The following is a 10,941-nucleotide window of genomic DNA, read 5'->3' as shown; positions in this document are numbered from 1 at the left end:
TTTTTCAGTGAGAAATTTTCTTTATTTGTCAAGAATAAAAATAATGAAAACGACAAAGAACATGAAGATTGTGGCGCTCAAGGCTCCGAATGCTTTCTATCTATGATTACAATGGTGTCAGTCCGGGATGGACCCTGCGATAGCACTCGGCTTTCTGCCTGCTTGGTGCCCTCCGAGTCCTGACACTTATTTTCATCATCCATTTCTAACATCCAATGGCTGGACGCCCGGTGATTGATTGCAGCAGGCAGTCGAGGAAGTGTAAGTCTGGTGACGAGTTCACCTCGTCTTCTGTCGCTGTCAGCTCTTCATCTGATGGTTCAGAATTCAGCATCGGGTCCTGGTGGTAGAAATGGAGTCGGATCAGAACCTGCTCATGAATCCTGAGGACACAAACCGTCTCCGGCAGACGTTAAAAGGGAGCGATGGACGTCTCACTGCCCATATGATAGCGGTATATATTATACAGTGTATCAGTCACATACAGAGGTGTATAATATATAGCACCATACAACGCCCATATGATAGATCTATATATTATACAATATAATAATAATACATTTTATTTTTATAGCGCCGACATATTCCGCAGCACTTTACATTTCAGAGGGGATTTGTACAGACAATAGACATTACAGCATAACAATAATCACATACAGTAGATTATAACAAATAACAAGAGGAATGAGGGCCCTGCTCGCAAGCTTACAGTCTATGAGGAAAGAGGGAGACACGAAAGGTGGGTGGTAACAGCTGCCCTGATTGTATGGACCAGCCATAATGTTAAGTGTGTAACAGTACAGACGTAGAGGGCTAATGGATGTGTGGCACCCCTGAGGCTCAGTCGCCACAGAGGTACTGCACCTCCTCCTGAGGTGTGGTATCCCACCATCCAGGTAAGGTGGAGACACCTGACCACGCTCCAACACCTGCACCCCATAAAGTAGTATAGCAAAGCACCTTCGGCGGCTCCCTGCTTGGAGTATAGCAAAGCACCCATTGGTGGCTCCCTGCTTGGAACACGAAATGTGCTGGGAGGTGGGTGGCGTTAGATGACATTACAAGGAGCCGGAAGAGTTGAGGATTAGAGGTCAATTGGTTAGAGAGTTGGAGAGAAGAGGATCCCCGGAAAGCCTGACTCTCCATAGAGAGGAATATCAGTACGGAACGTGAGGAGTAAAAGAGAACAGAGGATGTGGGTTTGTACAACAGACTGTGAGTAAAGCTTTGGAACTACATGCCCTGGTGTCCTCCACTTATTCCTGCGCCAACCTGCTCAGCACTGCTACATCCCTTGCACCTGACACTACACCATCTACGTGTCACTTCACCTACTCTGCCCTGGGACTACAGCCCTGCCTGTGGAGGGCTATACCATCACTGCTGCACAACACCATCTGTCCCAGAGGATCTGTCTGCAGCGTCGGCTTATATCTTCATTGCTGAACACCACAGGTGGCGTCACGAATCACTTATAAACTTTCATCACCATAAGCACACTGCAACAACCCCTGTTACAATGGGCACCCATGGCCACGGCCTGGGTTACAGCTGCTGTGACATCTCCTATTGAAGCTCATCGGGCCCGAATCCGAGTACCCCACAGCCCTGGGTGTGAGGGCGTCCCAGATGCATAAAGCATGTGGGAACCTGATGCGGGGAACCTGGTTATGGTAAAAATATTGACTGTGCAGAAATGCATTGTCAGGGCACACTTAAAATTGTAGGGATTGGGAATTAATCAAATTATCCTGGGTAGTGCATTCCAAAAAATTTGGCGCAGCACATGAAAAGGTTTGGAGACTGGAGTGGGAGGTTCTGATTAATGAGGATTGTAATGTAAAATGTCTATAAAGTATGATGTTTTCTGTAACCTTCTAGAATCCTTCATTCCATGAGAAAGTAGCCTGTCAGCTTTTACAGCCCCCTCCTTTTGTCCCCCTTAGCAGCTGTCTGTGTGTGTGCTCTCTGCCTGCATCTGAAACCTGATACCGGGCATTTCCTCTCGAAGCCTTCTCCTCCTTCCCCCCCTGCACAGCTAAAGGGAAAGCATTTATTTTGTTCTCAGACAGGCCGAATGAAAAGTATGAGAGATATTAAACTAAGCTAGCAGAAGCTCTGGCCGTGACAGAAAAATGAAATGGACATTTCTGTGATCTGCGTGGACCCGGCTTCCCTACCATGGCTCTTGCGAAGTTCTCGGACCTTCAGAAATTGAGATATGGATTGCTCCCAAATGGAATGCCTTAATTATGGCATATTTGATGTTGTCTTGTTAGGTTCGATAAACCACAAACAATGACAGCCTTTGTGAGTTTATACGAGCTTCCCCCGTTTAGTTATAGTTATTCTAAGTTTTTGGTAAAGTTTCATCCTAGAGAGTAGGGGGGTGGAACCTCCCCAGCCGGCCCCTTTTGTGATGTCACAGACCCTAGGCTATAAGGTATTCCCTACAAAATTCCAGTCAGTTGTAGCTGGATTTCTGATGCTGAACATACCTACCCCATGTCTTGGGATGTTTGGTTGTGGCCCATCCCCCGAGCCACATGGTCTGCCTAATGCCGACTAAGCAAATGTAAGTGTTAATCTCTGTGTTTTTTAATCCTTTTGTTTTATACTGCATTGTACATACTTAATGTCTCAACTTTGTAACAACTTTTATATTTGTAATTACTGCCCAACTTTGGGGAATAAATCATAAAATTATCAGTTTGACTCCATGCTCTAGGAAACGAACTATGCGCCTTTTTTAGATAACCCCTACTAATTTGGGGGTTTGCCACGGACCCTCTTAATTAACTCTTTGATTAAGTAAAGCGTGGCTGGTGGCAGCGTGGTGTGTGCGGTTGGTTAGGCTGGTTGGCAGTCCGGAAGGGTCATATATTGCTGGATGAGTGGTTGAGGCCACAGCATTGATAATTCCCTTACTGCAGCAGTCTGATTGGCCGTGCTTAACACGCAGCCCGTCCGACTAATTATCCTAGGTGCAGTTCCCTGACAGACCTGAGGGTAAGGGGGGAGCAGGAGAGCTGCGAGTTCCAAAGTGGAACTGAGAAAGTGGTATATACATAAATCCCCGTAGTTCTTGGAAGGTTGTTAGCAGTGGTGGGGCATCCAAAATACCCCCTGCGGTAAATTGTTAGAGCAAGATTAGCTTGCTGTGTGTTGGTCACATAGTGTCAGTGGTGAGATAGCTAAGATAAGCCCCCACTGTGCCTGTCATAGCCGTGTTCTGGCAGTGCGTCGCGTCCCTCCGTCCGCTGACAAACCCGTGTCAGTGGTGGGATCGTGGCGTATTGGTGGCTCCAGCCGTGCTGTTCGTCACAAGGATGTTAACCTCAGGTCATCAGCATAACGGAGGGCACGGGTAGGGTGGTAGGCTGAGATGAGGGAGGAGATGTAGGGTGGTGCTGAGGCATGGAGGGCTTTGTGGGTGAGGGTAATAAGTTTATACTGGATTCTGGAGTGGATGGGTAGCCAGTATAAGGACTGGCACAAGGTAGAGGCATTGGTGTAACGATTGGTGAGGAATATGATCCTGGCTGCAGCATTCAGGACAGATTGGAGAGGGGAGAGTTTGGTAAGAGGGAGACCGATTAGAAGAGAGTTACAATAGTCGAGACGAGAATGAATAAGAGAAACAGTAAGAGTTTTTGCAGAGGCGAAAGTGAGAAAAGGTCGAATTCTAGAAATGTTTTTGAGGTGCAGATGACAAGAGCGAGCCAGTGATCGAATGTGGGAGGCAAAGGAAAGCTCAGAGTCAAGTATGACCCCAAGACAGCGGGCATGTTGCTGGGGAGTAATAGTGGAACCACACACGGAAATGGCAATGTCAGGTATAGGTACATTAGTAGCGGGAGGAAACACCAGGAGTTCAGTCTTTGACAGGTTCAGTTTGAGATATAGTGAGGACATGATGTTAGACACAGCGTTTAGACAATCGCCGGTGTTTTCTAGAAAGGCTGGCGTGATGTCAGGGGAAGAAGCGTATAATGGGGTGTCATCAGCATAGAGATGGTACTGGAAACCAAATCTACTGATTGTTTGACCAATAGGGGCAGTGTACAAGGAGAAGAGGAGGGGGCCTAGAACCGATCCTTGAGGAACCCCAACAGTAAGGGGAAGATGAGAGGAGGAGGAACCGGCAAAAGATACAGTAAAGGAGCGGTCAGAGAGATAGGAGGAGAACCAGGAGAGAACGGTGTCCTTGAGGCCAATGGAACGGAGCATAGTGAGGAGGAGCTGATGATCCACAGTGTGGAATGCTGCAGAGAGATCCAAGAGAATTAGCATGGAGCAGGGACCATTAGATTTAGCTGTTAGCAGATCATTAGAGACTTTAGTGAGGGCAGTTTCAGTAGAGTGTAAAGAGCGGAAACCGGATTGGAGAGGGTCAAGAAGAGAGTTTTCTGAGAGATAGCGGATAAGACGGGAGTGGACCAGGCGTTCCAGGAGTTTAGAGATGAAGGGAAGATTAGAAACAGGTCTATAGTTAGCGGCACAGTTTTGGTCGAGGGATGGTTTTTTAAGTAGTGGATGTATGATGGCATGCTTAAATGTGGAGGGAAAGATACCAGAAGAGAGAGAGAGGTTGAATATTTTTGTTAGGTGGGGTGACAGCAGGGGAAAGGGACTGGAGGAGATGTGACGGAAATGGGTCACTGGTGCAAGTGGTTGGGCGAGAAGATGCAAGGAGCCTGCTTACTTCTTCTTCTGTGACTGGTTCAAAATCAGAGAGTGAGCTAGATGCAGTGGGGGAGGGAGGACAGTGCATGGTATGAGGGGATTGGGAGATAATTTCCTGTTGGATATGGTCAATTTTTGTCTTTGAAGTAATTGGCCAGATTGCCAACGCGGAGATCCATGGTTGAGACCTGTACTCTTGGGTTGAGTAGAGAATGAAAAGTGTCAAAGAGACGTTTCGGGTTTTTGGACAGTGAGGTGATGAGGGTGGTGAAATAGGTTTGTTTGGAGAGGTGAAGGGCAGTGTTGTATGTTTTAACCCCTTTCCGTCATCGGGCATATATTTACGCCGATGTCAGACTCCCTCCCTGCCGGAGCCCACATCTTTCCCGGACATGTCAGCTGATTTGAACAGCTGACGTGCTCAAAATAGCCGCGGGTGGAATAGCGATCCACCCACCGCTATTAACTGACAGCATTTAAATGGCGCTTCCAGCAATCGCGCCGGAAATACGCACACCGGTGACACGCGTCACGTAATCGCATTTCACCGGTGTGTCGGCATGACAACCCGAGGTCTCCTGGGAACCTCTATGGTTGCCAGTGCCGGATTGCTGTGAGTGCCCCCCAGTAGTCGGCACTCATAGCAAGTCAGCAATTCTACTACATACAGTAGAGGTGATCTGACCATCGCCTGTATGTAGCAGAGCCGATTGGGCTTTGACAGCTTCTAGTCTCCCATGGAGGCTATTGAAGCATGTCAAAAGTATAAAAAAATGTGTTTAAAAATATAAAAAAATAAACTCATAAACTCATCACCCTTTCGCCCCATTCAAAATAAAACAATAAAAATAAAATCAAACATACGCATATTTGGTATCATCGGGTTCAAAATTGCCCGATCTATCAATAACAAAAAAAGGATTAACCTGATCGCTGAACGGCGTAGTGACAAAAAATGTCAAAACGCCGGAATTCCTTTTTTTTCGTCGCCACGACATTGTATTAAAATGATTGTATATGCACCAAAATGATATCATTAAAAACATAAGCCCGGCATGCAAAAATAAGCCCTCATCCAACCCGAGATCACGAAAAATGGAGACGCTACGGGTATCGGAAAATGGTGCAAATTTTTTTTAACAAAGTTTGAAATTTTTTTTTCACCACTAGGATGAAAGAACCTAGACATGTTTGGTGTCTATGAACTCTAATGACCTGGAGAATCATAATGGCAGGTCAGTTTTAGCATTTAGTAAACCTAGCAAAAAAGCCAAGCAAAAACAAGTGTGGGATTGCATTTTTTTTGCAATTTCACCACACTTGGAATTTTTTTCCGGTTTTCTAGTAGACGACATGGTAAAACCAATGGTTTTGTTCAAAAGTACAACTCGTCCCGCAAAAAATAAGCCCTTACATGGCCATATTGACGGAAAAGTAAAAAGTTATGGCTCTGGGAAGGAGGGGAGCAAAAAGTGAAAACGCAAAACCAAAAAAAGCTCCGGGGTTTAAGGGGTTAAGCATAAACTTATAATGTATGAAATCTTCAGGTAGATTGTATTTTCTCCACAGACATTCGGCGCACCTGGAGCACCGCTGTAGGAAACGTGTTTGCAGGGTGTGCCAGGGTTGTCGCCATCTGTGCCGAGTTGTTCTATGCATAGGAGGTGCAATATCATCCAGTGCACTGTGCAGTGTTTCATTGTAATGCTTCAATGCAGAATCAGGACATGAGAGGGAGGAGATAGGGGCCAATGATGACTGCAAGTTCTTCATAAGTTTCTGGGTGTTAATGGCCTGTATGTTTCTATAAGTGTGGAAAGTGCGGGTGACCTGAGCGAGATAGCAGTTCTTAACAGAGAATGATAGAGAATGGGACAGGGGAGTTGGTAAAATCATCCACTGCACAAAGCCGAGAGAAGACCAAATCGAGGGAGTTTCTGTCTTCATGCGTGGGGGAATTAGTAAGCTGCAAAAGGCCGAAGGAGGAGGTTAGAGATAAAAGGTGAGTAGCAGATGGGGCGAGGGGAAAAGCAATGGGCATGTTAAAGTCTCCCATGATGAGGGTGGGGATGAGAAAATGTGGAAGCCAAGTGGCAAGTGATCCAGGAACTGATGACAAGGGCCAGGAGGACAATACACCACCGCCACTGGCATGGAGAAGGAGATATAGAGTCTGACAACATGGACCTCAAAAGAAGGGAAGACAAGTGAGGGTACTTAAGGGAAAACCTGAAAGGTACATTTGGGTGATAGAAGCAGAACAACGCCTCCACCTGCTCTGTTGTCCGATCTTGGGGTATGAGAGAAGTGTAGTCCACCATATGAAAGATCAGCAGCAGCGGTAGTGTCTGACTGCTGGATCCAGGATTCAGTAAGAGCCAGAAGGTTAAGAGAATTAGAAAGGAAAAAGTCATGAGTGAAGGAGAGTTTATTGCACACTGAGCGAGAATTCCAGAGGGCCCAATTAAAAGAGACAGAAGGCATGCAGGGAATATTAATGAGATTTGAGGGGTTTCTGAGTGTAGCAGTTGAGGGGTTGGTTTACTATAACATGAGGGGCAGGGGTTGGGAGAGATATCTCCTGCGACTAGGAGAAGGAGGATAGAAAGAGTGAGCAGATGGTTAAGTGATTTGTGAGAGCGTCTCATCTGTTGGATGATGGGACTGAATGGATCTGTGCACTTTAGCAATGTGAATAGTGTGTGAGTGCTATGCATAGGAGAGGATAGGATAGAAGGGCTGATAAAGATGGAGTGTAAAGAGTTAGTGCAAGGATGGTGGATTAGGGTGAATGTAGCACCAAGGATAAAAATTATACAAATGCATATGGTGAATATTTGTTGCAATACAAATGTACTGGGAATAGGTTTCTTTAAATGTCTTACCTGTCTAACTGGAAGGTACTTTGAAAAAATTTTCTTAGAATAAAATGGACATAAATGCTCCGCAGAGCTATGTCTGCATATACAGTATAGGAGACTTGCTCTTCGATCTATCACCAATCAATCAACTAAGTTAGGATAGCAGGAGACAATAAATGGAGAGACAAACAAGTTTGCAGGCCTACATGGATCATAAACCTCTGAGAAAGTGATGTGACCTTACAACTTAAGGGACAAGCACAGTAAGATGAATGAATCATTACACATGCTTGCTGAGATGGAATTGAGATGACAGGAGACATGCAGGATATATGCAGCAGCTGAATTTACTATGATACAATGTATCAGTCACATACAGAGGTGTATAATCTATATCATCTTACAGCGCCTATATGATAGCGCCATATATTATACAATATATCACATACAGAGGTATGTCAGGCAGCTGCCACCAAAGCAAATAGGGTCATGGGATGCATTAGAAGAGGTCTGGGGACACGAGGTGAAAACATAATTCTCCCTCTGTACAAATCACTCGTCAGACCACACTTGGAGGATTGTGTGCAATTTTGGACGCCGGTGCTCAAGAAAGACATTACTGAACTTGAAAGGGTTCAAAGGCGGGCTACTAAAATGATAAATGGAGTTGGTTCACTACAATACCCAGAAAGGTTATCAAAATTAGGTCTATTTACTCTAGAAAAGAGAAGACTTAGGGGAGACTTAATATATATGTACAAGTATATCAGAGGGCAACACAGAGATCTCTCCAATGAACTGTTTGTACCAAGGACTGTGACAAGAACAAGGGGGCATTCTCTTCGTTTGGAGGAAAGACAATTTCTGCACCAGCATAGAAGAGGGTTCTTCACGGTAAGAGCAGGGAGGCTCTGGAATTCTCTTCCTGAGGAAGTGGTGATGGCCAACTCACTGAATGAATGTAAGAAAGGAATGGAGGCTTTTCTTGTAACAGTATAGAAGGTTACGAATAACAGAATATTATAGGTAGATGGTTGACCCAGCTTAGGGGAAGGAATTTTTTTCCCTATGGAGAAAATTGGCTTCTACTCTGTGGGTTTTTTGCGTTCCCCAGGATCAACAATGCAGAACAGCTGCACTAAAAATAGGCTGAACTAGATGGACATAAGGTCTTCCTTCAGCCTTCAAAACTATGTTACTATGCATATTATCTATATAATCATACAGCGCCCATATGCTCTTGTACGGAGGCTTGGAGTCCTGTGGTGTGAGACCCTTTATGACATTACACTGTCCTTACACAGCATCACTGCTCTTAGTCCTGGCTATGAATGATGGAAAATGGTTTGCTAATGGGGGAGCAGAAGATGGCAGGAGATCTTGGCTTGAATTGTTGACTTGGACTAGACATGACCCCATTGTCCCAGGGTTACCCATACTCACCGGTCCATGATAAGAGTCCTTGGACCCTCCTGTAAATTCCTCATTCTTCGGGGGTTGAGGTTTGGACAGAACTGATGATTGGCTAATGGTGGAAATCAGCAAGAAAAGCCCAACAGCCACAAGTCGCCACAAAGACTCCATTATTCTGTATAGCGGTCCCGTATTACAGGATGGGCACAGGAAGGATAATGCTATTATAGCCTCACGAATGATTGCTTTCCTCTGCTGGATTAATGAAGGGTGTGAGCGAAAAATATACAAGATGTTTCTGCCAAGAAATTTAATTAGTATTTACTCTGCATAATCCAGTTAGTCGATGGTTAGTCTGGAGTACTGAGGTAAGTGTAGGATGAAGCCCGAGGTATTAGGGCAAGGGAAACATTTTTTAGACAATTTTTGCAAAAACAATTGCTGAAAATGCTGTAGGTTATGGAATACAATTTCCATTCATATAACAACCAGCATGCAAAACTTTAGGAGTGTTGCTCCGCCCCTGAGGAGCAACAGCGTAAGATTGCACTGCATCCTGCAACTCCATGTAACTAAGACTAAAGATTATTGTATGGATACAGTCAATCGCCACTTCGGCATCATGAGAAATGGTTATTCACATAACAGGTAAAACACAACATTTTATTAAAGCAGATTGCTCTTCCCCTGAGGAGCAACATTATCAAATTAAATTGCATCCTGCAATACCAGGAATTCCATGCAATTTATGCACAAGGTTATTTCGTAAATTAAGTTAATCACCTCTTTGGTATCGCTGAGCAATGATTATGCTGTAGTTATCTTTTCATACAAAATCTTATTACATGACCTTGCTCCACCCCTGAGGAACAATATCAGATTATACTGCTACCTGCAATTACTGCATCTATTGAATACATAAAGCCAAACAACACTTTACAATCACTTAGCAATGATTGTCTGCACACCAGCTATCAAGGAAAACTTCATCAAATTAGCTTTTCCTGCCCCTGAGGAGCTCTATTGTGATGAATTACATAAAAACAACTTGGACACTGAGTCACTGGAAAATTATCACTTTTGGTAATACTTTGACAAGTTGAGCAACAGTTCTTCACCTGTAGAATGAGATGAAGTTTTACTAAGAGCTGAAGCTATGTAACAGTGATTAATCATACGGTGGAGTGATCCTCCACCAGCCATAACCACCCATAAGCACAAAGACGTCTTCAGTCTCATCACACATACAGCAAAATGGTTCACTATGATATTATTTAAGAGTCTGTCACTACGCCTCACCCGGTTACTGACAACCAGCTTGTATATCATATCTGAGAAGTTGTCACAGACCCCCAAAATTAATAACTTTACTTATATAATATGATATTGTGACTGGACGTGACTACACACCTTACAATACTGCACAAGCTCCCAATCCATTACTGCTGACAACCAGTCTGTGTACCATGTGTGAGAGGTTGTCAGACCCACTCTCTGGTGAGGACATCACTGATAGAATGACATTGCGGTCAACTATTCATCGATTACTGCCGACATTTATATGTAGCAAATAATGTAATACCAAATATATACAAGAATTGTACATCTTCACAACACTTAGTGTTAACAGACTGATGTTCATCTTTTGAGATTGTTTGCATTCCTATCATATGACACATTGTACACTAATTAAAGAAATGGCAAACATGGGACAACCGCCAAATACATGAGAAAAGACAGATGATTAAATATTAGTGTAAAAATCTAATTATAAGAGAATTTCCTGTAAACACAGAATCTACAGAATCCTTACAGAATATAATAATACTGTCCCATATGTACAAGAATACAACTACTATAATACTGCCCCTATGTACAAGATTATAACTACTATAATACTGCCCCTATATACAAGAATATAACTACTATAATACTGCTCCTATGTACAAGAATATAACTACTATAATACTGCCCCTATATA

General features: G+C 44.0%; 1 long non-coding RNA gene across 1 annotated transcript; it reads right to left on the bottom strand.

The window, feature by feature from the left end:
• On the bottom strand, positions 1–9,212 carry LOC141053984 (uncharacterized). The gene is made up of 2 exons (XR_012221324.1): positions 8,991–9,212; positions 1–340 (listed from the first exon to the last, which is right to left on the bottom strand). It is a non-coding gene; the product is annotated as an uncharacterized lncRNA (long non-coding RNA).
• Between the last annotated feature and the right edge of the window lie 1,729 nt (positions 9,213–10,941).

Source organism: Dendrobates tinctorius, unplaced genomic scaffold (genome assembly GCF_039654945.1).
Source record: "Dendrobates tinctorius isolate UK_male_01 unplaced genomic scaffold, ASM3965494v1 ptg000173l, whole genome shotgun sequence".
Classification (NCBI taxonomy): Eukaryota; Metazoa; Chordata; class Amphibia; order Anura; family Dendrobatidae; genus Dendrobates; species Dendrobates tinctorius.
This window is presented reverse-complemented; position numbering and strand designations above follow the sequence as displayed.